Consider the following 12083-nt stretch of genomic DNA (forward strand, 5'->3'; position numbering starts at 1 on the left):
GTGTGTGTGTGTGTGTGTGTGTGCGTGCGTGTGTATGTGTGCGTGTGTGTGTGCGTGCGTGTGTGTGCATGTGTGTGTGCGTGTGTGCCAGCGTTGGTTGTTATCTCCATTTGTGGGTTTCAGGAGGAGGAACGGAGTCCTCCAAGGAGCCAAATTATCCATCTCCGTCTCGGTAAGGGACCACGGTTCATGGACCAAGCTGTTCAACTTTTTCAGAGTTTTGTTCCAAGAGATCTTTTCAGGATCGTCACCGAACCCTGGATTGCCTCCAGTTGTATGTAGTTCATTTGTCATTTGTGGTTTATATATTCCTGGGGATGGTCAGTGAGGTTCTTCTTTGTCATCCCTGTTGCTCCAATTATCACTAGTACAATTTTGATGCTCTTCAGCTTCCAGGATGTTTTCACTTCATTCTTGATGTATTCGTATTTGACCATTTTCTTGATTATAGGCATTTTCTTTATTTATTTCTGTATACTTAGGCCAAAATCGCTGGGTACTGATATATCAATCAGCAATGCTGTCTTTTCTTTTTTGTTCCTGAGTACTATGTCCGTCGCAATGCTTTGTTCATACTAGATGGGATCATCAGGTCATATGTGAGCATTATGTCCTTGTTTTCAATTATTGCTTTTGGTTCAGGTTTCCATGAGTTTTCTGGAACTGGGATATTGAAATTTCTGCAGATGTGCCAGTGGATGACTCTACATACTTTGTTGTGCTTTTGGGTGTACAGCTGCTCTGACATGAGTTTTTTTACATTCTGATAGGAGGTGACTCATACTTTCTGTTTCTATCTTGCAGAACCTACACTTGTCCGATTGGCTCAGTCCCGCCATCTTTTTAAAGCCATTTGTGTAGTGTCCTTCGTCTTGGGCATTAATAAATGATTCGTTCTCCGTCCCAGTTGAGCTTACCTCTTCATAGCCATTCCAATGATCCTTCTTTGTCTATCCCCAATCTGTCCAACTCATTTTTATAATTCCCTGCTCTTTTGTCTTTCTCCCAGTTGTCACAATATAGCTGCTGGTATTTCATCTTGTATTTTTCTTTTGTCTTTTTTGCAATTGTTGGGGCTGTATTTGTTGCTGTTTCGGTTTGGTGCGTAACATCTTGTAATCACACCTATTTCTGGAATTTTTTTGCAAGGCGAGTGAGAGATACCTTTTCTGGTTTGTTGTGTTCAGGTTTGTACACAAATTGTGTGCTACTCTGCTAATCACATACCCTGCTAAACCTACAGTCGTCGCTCTGTGCACTTGATTGAGTTCCATCAGGCCGCCACCTTGTTTCCTCGGCAGGTACATTCTTGAGATGCACTGGTTTTTGCAGAACATTTTGGGGACAGTGAGGACTTTCCTTGTTTTGATATTGTTACGGACCGCGGCTTGGATGTTATTTACCGAGCGGAGGTAACCACGGCCGAACAGTTGTTCCCCCTTTCTTCCCGACTCACCCGATTCACCCAGACGTTGGCCAAATCGCGCTATGCCAAATCAATGATAGAAAGGACACGACGACTGGGAAAGATGAAACGACGCAGTACAGTTCTCAAGACCTCCAGAGGAGGGTATAATTACAGTGGTGGAGAAAAGGGGGTAGATTACAAGGCAGAGTGAGGTAAAGACACAGAAGAGATGGGCACTTAAATACAGTCTTATCTTATCCCAGACAGACCACGGACAAACGGACAAGGTAGACTTACACAGGGATTGATGGCAGGGATGGACAGGTAGGTCGATGGCACAAGGTGCACCTTGGCTCGGGGACAGGATAAACACAGTCCATAGATGCAGGGAGGTCTCACAGCACTCGGAGGGGACGTCTTGCTTTCTCTCAGCTCGGCGCGCATCTGACGTCACCTCTCTCTCTACTGTGCATGCTCCACGGGGAGTGACACGCCCTCGGCTGGTTGGTTCCGCCCCAACGGGGGCCGGTCCGCCGCTTCCATTGGGTGCGGGGGTTACCGGGCTCCACCCTTGACGAGGAGCCAACAGGGAGCCCCTGTTTGGTAACCCCGTCGAGCACATGTCCGATGGCGGCTCGTTGGAAAGGCCTGGTGCCCTCCCACCACTCCAACCAACCAAGCCGGATTGAGGACGCGCACTCCCTGCGCTCGTTGTTGTTGTTGTTGTTGTTGTTGTTGTTGTTGTTGTTGTAGAGAACTGTGAGGAAGAGCTGCGGGGAGGTATTGGGAGGTCCTAAACTTCCTAACGGTGCCATACAATCACATTCTGGTGCAACGAAGGGTCAGAATTAATGGAAACGAATCCTTAACTGACATAGACTAAGAATAACTAGCAAGATGTCCTATAGTTGTCTTACATGAGATGCGGTGGACCTGGATGCGACATTTAATGGGGGAAATAGGGGGAGGTCGGGTCTACAGAGTGTTGTTTACAGAAAATGGGACTAGGGAATGGGGGATTGGGGAGAGTTGGGAAGTATTGAGGAAATAGGGGAATATTTACAAGCGGATATGGATGGATGCAAATCCCATATCCGCAACACTGCACCCTGCTCGACCTCGGGGCGGCCCGACCCGATAAATTTTTACCTACTTTAGTGTGGCACTCAGATGTAGTTCCCTCTACTATTAACTCAACCCTGAGTGCGACAGTTTTACAGATGTTCACAAATGAGTAAATATGTCCCCCTGCGACGTTGCACCCTTCTCCTAACAGAAACACACCCACAGGATAACCGAATCGCGGAAAGCATCCTCAAACTAAACATACAGCCGGTAGGGAGCATCATTTATACAAGACTACACTGATATTTACACTACGATCCAGGACCTGTTCTTTGAGGAACACATGCAGATGTTATGCATAGGGAGAGCACGCATGCCAGCATCGATACACCAACCCACGAGTGCCCTGTGGCCCTACGGCCTTTAATAATGTGCAGAGCACCCCTTCCAAGCACCAAAGGCACCACCCCCCTATGCACAGTCAGCACCATCCGGTGCACCAATAAAGTGTTCAATAACAATGCACAATCAAGTGTCCATGGTCACCGGTGGTGTCGCAGCCGGCCGATGTTCTGCCGCTGGTCTTGCCTTCATGGAGTGCACTTGGCCTTCTGGCTTCTTTAGAAATAAAGAAAGGCGCCAACCGCGTCCATTTCTGAATTGTGGCCGTCAGGGGGGCCAACTAAAAGTGGTTCACCTGTATGGCATAGGTGCCACGTTGACCCAGAGGTCCATCAACGGGTGGTGCTTGACCGCAAAAGAACTGCCGTCCATTGTGGGCGGCCACAAAAATTGCGGTCCATATGGTGTATCGATCCAGGCAGCAAGCAGCGGAAGTACAGGCCCACAACTGCGGAGCCAGCACCTCTCTCTCCTCTCTCTCTGCCCCAAAGCCAGATCCTCGGAGGTGGGAGACAAAAGAAGACAAGTGAGTAAGGTGGTAAGGGCGCAAAAGTGCACGCAATACAAGGTAATGCACACTGGGGGCACATGGGAACCAGGTGAGACAGGTACGTTCCTACCATACGCCCCCCCCCCCCCCCCCACCAGGTAACCTACATTGCCCCTCCCTTACCCCTTACTGTATCCACAAAACACAACACTACCCATAAACATCTACTTTACACATCAACAAACGTCCCTACTGTCTTCCCCGTTCCTCCCATAAACCAAATTCGTCTTCTCTCCCTCCTAACCAATCAAATTTGCCATTTCCAACTCTCAGCAAAATTTGCCATTTCCAACTCAACATCAAAATTTGCCATCACCAATTCATCATCAGTCCCTCCTAAGGAGGGAGAGATGGAATCACCCCAATGTCTCATCCACGTCGTGATGCGTCTCACAAATCCAAACAGCAATTCTCATCTCCTGCAACACAAAACAAAGAAAACACAGGTGTGGAGCCATCATCATCACCTCAGGTAAGTGGCTGCGTATGATGCAACAGGTTCATCAATCCTAACTATTTCCTAAATGACTTTAACAACTTCACATTACCCGGGGTCTTTCTCCTGCCAAACCATTGGCCCTCATTACTCGATGTGGTTCGAAGAACCAAAATCCCATTGACCATCTGTGGTGCTGCTCAATTTGGGGTCTCACTCCCCCGATTCATCTCCCGGTGCCCTTGCACAATTTCTGGGCTGTGACGTGTAGCTCTCCCAGCAGGTCTACCCACCTGCACACCTCCACCACTGTAGTTGCCACCCGAGCTTACCTAGCTCCTCACCCTAACCTATCTAATTGGGGAAGGCCCCTCTTGGCTCTGTCACCCCTTGGTGCCCTCTGGCACTGGGCTACACGGGTCCGTCCTCCGGATCCTCGGGCCCCATCCACAACTACTCTACCGGCTCCCAGAGCCCACCTGCGGCCTCACCTGGCCGACATCCTCACAGTGGTGGAGTGCCCAAACCAACTACACACACTAACGGGCTACACGCCCAGCCATTTCCACAACACTAATGCACCCATCCAAACATCATTCTTCCACCCGCACCACAGATGCCAATATTCAACCACAATTTACCTATACCCTCTACCTAACACTTACACTACCCGCCCCGGGTATCCGTGATGGGGGTCCACTCTTCCCCCATTCACACCTTCGCACCACGCACACCACTCCGTACCACTTACTCCAACTCTCTCCACACCACTCATTCTCTGCTCCATATATTCCACACACCTGTACTTGCACACCTGTGCTCTCATACTTGGTGCCGCCTGCACCCTTCTCTCCCCCAAGCGCATTCGCGCTGATCCACAACACTCACTACTCACCATGACACTCATCCGCAATGCTCTCTCATTCATCACTTGTACACTCACACACACCTCGGAGCATTGCCTCACCGATGCCTCATTTTAAGCTGCTCACCAGCACTTCCATTCATACTGCATCATCTGCTCTGTCTACTCCCTTCTAAAACTCGCGCTCCTCCGTCTTCCCTTACACTCAGCGCTCCCACGTCATTATCAAACACTAAGCTACTACGTCCCCACTACAGGTACCAGTCACTAACTAATCTTAACGTTACCTAATGTCATCTCTCTAGATCCCTACACACGATATATCCTAACCCTCCCGGGCTAGTTTTCACTGCCATCAACCCCATAAACTATAGCGCATTTGCCCCCATCATGGGAAGGGTGGCAGGGATGCCACCCTTACCCACCGGGCCCATTGCTCATCAATCCCCCAGTCCTCTGGCACTAATAAGCCCCCCTTATTCAGAGGTACTGGGTCCCGCCTCGGCATATAAAGCCTCGGCAATCCAAGGGGGCGCCTGCTCGCCGGTGTAAGGCTTTCTAGTTTCCCGGGGTCTGGCGGGGGGGTGTCTGGGGTCGGCTAACCCGCTCCCCCCTGGGCAGAGTTGAGGACCTCAACCGCCGGGGATCATCCCGGCGCGTGGCTCGACAGTGCCGCGCCAGGTGACCCAGACGGTTGCAAGTATAGCACCTCACCTGATAAGGTGCTTGTCTCCGGAATTCCAAATTTCCCCCCCTGAAGGTCCGAATTGGATTACCCGCTCGTGGTCCACCGCGGGCCACCTCCGGGGCCGCCTGCCGTGGTCCAGATCCCGCCAGGCGCTGGTCCACCAGCCTCCGGACCATGCCCGCCAGGTCAGGACTCACGTCATGGGCGGGCCCCCTAAGGGGTCCTCCCTCCATCGGGGGTCCCACCTGGCGGACCGCCACTGCATGACGCTCGCTCCCCCGGGCCAGGGGCCTCGCTGCTTCCCAACGGGCTGCAGCGTCAGCCGCCTGGCTCAGAGTCTGCGGGCGCCACATGGCGAGCTGTTGCAGGAGCTCAATATCCGGGAGGGCCTGGATAAAATGGTCCAGCACCAGGCTTTCCCGGGAATCCGCTGCCATGTTAGCATGTGCGATCCCCACTGCGCGGCGAATGTCGTGGGCAAGTTCCCCGATGGCTTCCTGGGGCTTGCGTTTTCGCAGCGCGAGCTGAGCTTTAACAAGCTCGCTCTGCTGTTCAATGCCGAATTGATTAATTAGGGCGTCGCGGAGGGCTGGCAGGGTGAGAGCACCCGGTGGTAATGCCGTCAGCACCTCCGCCGCGGCGCCGCGCAATGCGGCCACCAGGTGTACTCCACCTTCGTCCTCACCCCAACCGTTGCCCTTACACACACAGTCAAACTGCGCCAGGTACGCTCGTAGATCACTCTTGCCGTCATACGGCGTGAGTGGGACCTTGTGGGACCACCTCGTATGCGAGTCGTTGCCCGCCTGCTGGACCCCGTGTGTTGCCCCTTGCGGGGTCAGCGCGGGGCCGAACCGGCCGGGCCCCCACAGTACATTACCCCCAAGGGGCTCCCGTGCCTCCCCTGTCCCTCTAAAAACTACCCCTGTTGGTGTCGATGCATGGGTCACGCTTCCGCAACCCGCTACCCATTCCATACCACCACAACCTTGCTCACTCACACCTCGCACCTCTCCCATCACCGGACCCTCTTGCTCGCACCCTCGTTCCATACACTCCGGACCAGCCATACACCTCACTCGTGGCCTCTCACGAACATCCGGGTCCATCTCGACCCCCAAGCTTATTAAATCACCTGGCGCATCATACGCACGACCATATTGGTCACCACTTACACCGGGTCCTCTTTCTCTTCGCTTCTCCTCCATCACCTGCGAATCCCTCATCCGGTTAATGAGCACATCATCACGATCCGAACACAGACTTTGGACCAATTCTTTTACTTCCTCTTTTATCTCTTTCTTATCCTCTCTCCGTCGCTTCTTAATTTCGCTCACCCCTTCTTCCACTTCTTCTAATTTCTGCTTCACCTCCTTCATCTCCTCGTGCGCCCCCTTAAGTTCTTCCTCTAACTCCACCTTATTTTTTTCTATGTGCTCCCGCACCTCCCGCTCTTTAACCTCCATCACCTCTACCACCTTGTTCATTTTCCTCGTCAGGTCCTCATGTACCGTCTGACACTCTTTTTTAATTACCCCCTACATCCTTTTTCATCTCCTTCTGTGTTGATTTTAAACCCTCTATTACCGCTGTGTTCTTCTTTACCTGGTCCCCCAACTCCTTTTGTCCCACTGTCAGCTGTTCTACTCCCAGCGTCAACTCCTCGATACCACCTTGCAATTTTACAGTCCCCTTTCTCACCTCCTTCTCCATGCGCTCCTCACAGTGCCTCACCTCCTCGCGCACTCCTCCGACCTCCTCACTCACACCTCTTCTGATCTCCCCTCCCATCACTTGCATATCCTGCCCAGATGCCACCCTCATCTGCTCCATTTCCTCCCTGTGAGCATCCAATTTAGTTTCTACCCCCATTCTGACCCCCTCTATCTGCTGCCCCATTTGTTTAACTTCCCTTTCCGCTTGGTCCCTCATGTCCCTCAATTTGCCTTCCATACTGTTTTCTAACCCCTCTAACCCCTTTTTCATCCCTTCCATTTGATTCTCTTGAGCGGCCATTCTGTTTTCTACCCCCGTTAACCCCTCCTGTATTTCCCCTAATCTATTGTCTAATCCCTCTATTCTACTCCCTAACCCTCCGATCTGGGCCCCCATTCTTTGTTCTAACCGTTGGCTATTGGCCCCCATGTCCTCCCTCAATTTCTCGCTATTGGACCCCATGTCATTCCTTAATTTCTCGCTATTCTGGGCCAACAGGGCCCCTATTTGCGCCATGAGGACTTGCATGTCCATCGGCGGCACGGGTACCGCTACCGCAATCCCATGCGCGGCGCCGACCTGTTGTTCGCGCTCCTCTTCCCCATGCCTAGCGCCGCCATTTTGCGAACCTGCCACCCTCACTGCTTCGCTCACCTCATGTCCCTCAATTTGGTCCTGGATCGACCCTGCCTCACTCTCCTCTACCGGAACCCAGCCGTCTTGATCTCCCATAGCGCGACTTTCAAAATTCGGGTTTTTGTAAAACAAAAGCAATTTCGGTACTTTATAATTTTGACCAAATTTTGTCGAGATGTTTTTTTTTTTTTTTGGATTTGGTTCGGGCCTCGTATCCCACTCCTCGACACCAGTTGTTACGGACCGCGGCTTGGATGTTATTTACCGAGCAGAGGTAACCGCGGCCGAACAGTTGTTCCCCCTTTCTTCCCGACTCACCCGATTCACCCAGACATTGGCCAAATCGCGCTATGCCAAATCAATGATAGAAAGGACACGACGACTGGGAAAGATGAAAGGACGCAGTACAGTTCTCAAGACCTCCGGAGGAGGGTATAATTACAGTGGTGGAGAAAAGGGGGTAGATTACAAGGCAGAGTGAGGTAAAGACACAGAAGAGATGGGCACTTAAATACAGTCTTATCTACAGCCCAGACAGACCACGGACAAACGGACAAGGTAGACTTACACAGGGATTGATGGCAGGGATGGACAGGTAGGTCGATGGCACAAGGTGCACCTTGGCTCGGGGACAGGATAAACACAGTCCAAAGATGCAGGGAGGTCTCACAGCGCTCGGAGGGGACGTCTTGCTTTCTCTCAGCTCGGCGCGCATCTGACATCACCTCTCTCTCTACTGCGCATGCTCCACGGGGAGTGACACGCCCTCGGCTGGTTGGTTCCGCCCCAACGGGGGCCGGTCCGCCGCTTCCATTGGGTGCGGGGGTTACCGGGCCGCCCTTGACGAGGAGCCGACAGGGAGCCCCTGTTTGGTAACCCCGTCGAGCACATGTCCGATGGCGTATGTTTGTTTGTTTAAAGTCTTACACTTATGTTAGTATGATTCTACATGCTGCCCTGTCTTCCAGCAAGCATTGAGATTGGTTTTAAATACCTTCAGTCAGTGCAGTATACTGTTTATTCTACCAGATGAGCGCCAGGGGTATTGCTCGTTGGGAAGGCCTGGTGCCCTCCCACCACTCCTACCAACCAAGCCGGATTGAGGACGCGCACTCCCTGCGCTCGTTGTTGTTGTTGTTGTTGTTGAAGAGAACTGTGAGGAAGAGCTGCGGGGAGGTATTGGGAGGTCCTAAACTTCCTAACGGTGCCATACAATCACATTCTGGTGCAACGAAGGGTCAGAATTAATGGAAACGAATCCTTAACTGACATAGACTAAGAATAACTAGCAAGATGTCCTATAGTTGTCTTACATGAGATGCGGTGGACCTGGATGCGACATTTAATGGGGGAAATAGGGGGAGGTCGGGTCTACAGAGTGTTGTTTACAGAAAATGGGACTAGGGAATGGGGGATTGGGGATTGGGGAGAGTTGGGAAGTATTGAGGAAATAGGGGAATATTTACAAGCGGATATGGATGGATGCAAATCCCATATCCGCAACAATATCTAGTTTTTTGATATCCACTTTTGGCCAGTTTACTATTCCGCAGCTGTACTGCAATCTGCAACACTGGTACAGCTAGTTGGTTTATGATTTTGTTTCTTAGGTGAGATATATTTTCAGGATCAACCTCGTTCTGCACAGATATTCTTTAGTAATTGTTTTGCGCATTTTTTTATGACAAATTTGGTCACTCCGAGGTATTTGTACTCCAAGGTATTTGTAAGATGCTTCGTTGTCTTGCTCTTTTATTTTTGTATTTGGCTCGATTTTTATGTTATCCATTTTTGTTGGTCTACCTTGCATGAACGTGCACTTGGCACACTTATCTAGGCCAAATTACATTTGTATGTCGTCAGAGAACCAATTCACCAATTTCAGTTGTTCTGGCAATTTTTCTTCGTTCGATGCAAAGGGCAGAAAGTTGTTCATGCACAGTAGATGTGTCACCTTTCCTGTCTGTTTGGACATTCTCTTATTGGATGTTAGGGTGTACCCATGTCCTTGCTCATTCATGATGTTGCCCAGTGGGTCCACAAGAAGGCAAAATAGGAGTGTGGAAACACTGTCTCCCTGCAAGATCCCATGTCGTATCTTCACTTCTGGTATTTCCATCTTTCCTTCCGAGTGCTGTAATATCAATGTGGTATTCCAAAGCTCCATTGCTTTTTCAATCAGTTTGATTGTTTGGGGGTTGTTCTTGTACAGGTACATGCATTTTATCATCCATGAATGTGGGTCACATGGACGATTTGGTTCTTCCCATTTTTACAATTTTTGTGTATGGCCTCGCATATTAGTGGGTGGTCTATTGTTCTATAGCATCCTCTTTTACATCCCTTCTGTTCTAGCTTTAGCTGTCCGTGTTGTGTTTGGTCATGGTGCATCATTTATGTGATTATTCCCGTTAGAAGTTTGTATGTTGTTGGTTGTCATATGTTATTGGTCGATATTTGTGAGTTAGTTGGGTTTCTTCAGATTTTGGAATGAGAAAGGTGTTACCTACTGCGAGCCACTCAATCATTACCTTTTCCTCTCAGATAAGTTCATTGAATGCTCAAGTGTGTGTGTTACAGATGTAGTGCACTTACCCTTAAGCTGTCATGACTTTCTTCCAGGGTGTAAAAACGTATAAAATCTTATTTTTCAATGCTCAAAGCTCTCAATATCTGCCCTGAAGGAAGCTACAGTGCATTCAGAAAGTATTCAGACCCCTTCACTTTTTTCACATTTTGTTATGTTGCAGCCTTATGCTGAAATCGTTTAAATTCATTTTTTCCCTCATCAATCTACACTCAATACCCCATAATGACAAAGAGAAAACAGGATTTTAGAAAGTTTTGCAAATTTATTAGAAAGAAAAAACTGAAATATCACATTGGCATAAGTATTCAGACCCTTTGCTATGACACTTGAAATTTAGCTCAGGTGCCTCCCATTTCTCTTGATCATCTTTGAGATGTTTCTACACCTTGATTGGAGTCCACCTGTGGTAAATTCAATTGATTGGACATGATTTGGAAAGGCACACACACCTGTCTATATAAGGTCTCACAGGTGACAATGCATGTCAGAGCAAAAACCAAGCCATGAGTTCGAAGGAACTGCCTGCAGAGCTCAGAGACAGGATTGTGTCGAGGCACAGATCTGGGGAAGCCTACAAAAAAAATTCTGCTGCATTGAAGGTTCCCAAGAGCACAGTGGCCTCCATAATTCTTAAATGGAAGAAGTTTGGAACAACCAGGACTATTCCTAGAGCTGGCCGCCCGGCCAAACTGAGCAATCGGGGGAGAAGGGCCTTGGTAAGAGAGGTGACCAAGAACCCGATGGTCACTCAGGCTGAGCTCCAGAGATCCTGTGTGGAGATGGGAGAAACTTCCAGAAGGACAACCATCACTGAAACACTCCACCGATTTGGGCTTTATGGCAGAGTGGCCAGACGGAAGCCTCTCCTCAGTGAAAGACACATGAAAGCCCGCTTGGAGTTTGCAAAAAAGCACCGAAAGGACTCTCAGACTCTGACAAACAAGATTCTGTGGTCTGATGAAACCAAGATTGAACTGTTTGGCCTCAATTCTAAGCGTCATGTCTGGAAGAAACCAGGCACCGCTCATCACCTGCCCAATACCATACCAACAGTGAAGCATGGTGGTGGCAGCATCATGCTGTGGGGGTGTTTTTCAGCAGCAGGGACTGGGGGACTGGTCAGGGTTGAGGGAACAATGAACGGAGCAAAGTACAGAGATATCCTTAATGAAAACCTGAAACAGAGCGCTCAGGACCTCAGACTGGGCCGAAGGTTCACCTTCCAACAGGACAATGACCCTACGCACATAACCAAGACAATGTAGGAGTGGCTTAGGGACAACTTTGTGAAGGTCCTTGAGTGGCCCAGCCAGAACCCTGACATGAACCCAATCGAACATCTCTGGAGAGACCTGAAAATGGCTGTCCACCGACAGTCCCCATCCAACCTGACAGAGCTTGAGAGGATCTGCCGAGAAGAATGGCAGAAAATCCCCAAATCCAGGTGTGCAAAGCTTGTCGCGTCATACCCAAGAAGACTCGAGGCTGTAATCGCTGCTAAAGGTGCTTCAACTACGTACTGAGTTAAGGGTCTGAATACTTTTGTCAATGTGATATTTCACTTTTTTCTTTTTAATAAATTTGCAAAACTTTCTAAAATCCTGTTTTCTCTTTGTCATTATGGGGTATTGATTGTAGATTGCTGAGGGAAAAAATGAATTTAAACGATTTCAGCATAAGGCTGCAACATAACAAAATGTGAAAAAAGTGAAGGGATCTGAATACTT

This window comes from Myxine glutinosa, chromosome 5, assembly GCF_964187855.1.
Source record: "Myxine glutinosa chromosome 5, kmMyxGlut1.1, whole genome shotgun sequence".
Classification (NCBI taxonomy): Eukaryota; Metazoa; Chordata; class Myxini; order Myxiniformes; family Myxinidae; genus Myxine; species Myxine glutinosa.